General features: G+C 43.6%; 1 pseudogene; it reads right to left on the reverse strand.

Moving 5' to 3' along the window:
* Window positions 1-616: 616 nt before the first annotated feature.
* Window positions 617-1,091, reverse strand: LOC105302191 (annotated as a pseudogene).
* Between the last annotated feature and the right edge of the window lie 491 nt (window positions 1,092-1,582).

Below are 1,582 nucleotides of genomic sequence, written 5' to 3' on the forward strand. Positions count from 1 at the left end.
GACCAGCAGTAATGGTTGCAGATACAGACTGGCAATCAAGTCATAAGACACACTTGGCTTTATTTAGTAATGCCTTTACTAAGCTTAATTGTAGGAAACAGGACAAGACATACAGTATGCACAGTATCTACTGTGTCATGCGAAGGCCCAGCAACTACCTACGATGCAATCTTCACCTCCTTCTACCACATGGGGCATGCACAGTTGCTGGGGATGAGGTGTATGATTCGCCTGACCCAGAGAAGCCACGGCCTTGGTTTCCTACTGGCCTCCATATTGCTCTCATCCTGCAGGCCCTAGGCCACAGGAACACTCCAAACTCTCCTTGTCCTAAGAATCTAGTTTCACAATAATCTAGACAGATAATCCACCCAGGTATAGAGCAATCCATACTTATCTTAACTCCTTACATTTCTTAGGAAAAGATGCTAAGAAAAGAAGGTAAGTCTGTGTTCACCTTCCTGGGCAGATTAATGGGAAAAGTTCCAGGTCTAACTCTCAGGTGCCATTGAGTGTAAAACACACCCTAATTCTGGGGTCATTGCAAAAAACAGAAATGCTGCTTTTTTAATAGCAAAAAAGTTTTTATATTTAGAATTAGCCAGTTGGACTCAGTTTAAATGATGATTTTGGTGATTTTGTTGGCAATATCCAAAACATCGTAGTCGGGAGCCTGTTAGACACATGCCTTCTTTTCTACATCAGGCCTGATCAGGGTGTTGACCTTGGCTACGTCAATGTCATAGAGCTTTTTCATTGCCTGTGTGACCTGGTGCTTGTTGGCCTTGACATCCACAATGAACACAAGTGTATTGTTGTCTTCTATCTTCTTCATGGCTGACCCAGCATCAAGGGGGAACTTGATGATGGCATAGTGGCCAGGCTTGTTTCTCCCAGGGCGCTCTTCCGAGAATATCTGGGCTGCCTTCGGAGCCGCAGTGTCTTGGGCCCTTGGAAGGTGGGTGACATGTGTATTTCTTTTTCTGTGTAGCTGTGGATGCCTTTCAGTACTACTTTCTTTGCCTTCAAAGCTTTTGTTTGGCTTCAGCTTTGAGACGGGCAGGGGCTTCGTTCTTTGCTTTTGGTGCCATCTTCGTGAAAAATGGAAATGCTGCTTTTTCAAATAACTTTAACTGCCAACCTTAGTTGCCTCAACCGAAGTGGGAATGATAATTTTAAGGAGTTATTTAAGGGGACAGTCTCGTGTTTCTTTTTGGCTGTGAAATCTAATTGTGAATCTATAACTTCAACGTGTGTGAGCTGTTGGAATTTTAAAATGGTCATGCAATTACCATCGTACAAGGCATACATGCCTCCCAGACATGCCATGGAAACCCCGAGAGCTCAAGTACCAGAGCCTCTGAGTCCTGTGCCCCCTGGTGAATGGTCTGGGGCAAGCTCACTGGCCCTGAAGGGCTTCATAAGCTTCTGAAGTTGCAAATAATAACAGCCATCATTTCTGACCCCCTAGTGTATACCAAGCACTTTACCTACATTATCACATTTAATTTGTTCAATAATCCATAATGTGGCTTCAGAAACATATTGGCATCCTCAAATAAAAACATAGTAACTATACCTC

Source organism: Pteropus vampyrus, unplaced genomic scaffold (genome assembly GCF_000151845.1).
Source record: "Pteropus vampyrus isolate Shadow unplaced genomic scaffold, Pvam_2.0 Scaffold262, whole genome shotgun sequence".
NCBI classification, from domain to species: domain Eukaryota; kingdom Metazoa; phylum Chordata; class Mammalia; order Chiroptera; family Pteropodidae; genus Pteropus; species Pteropus vampyrus.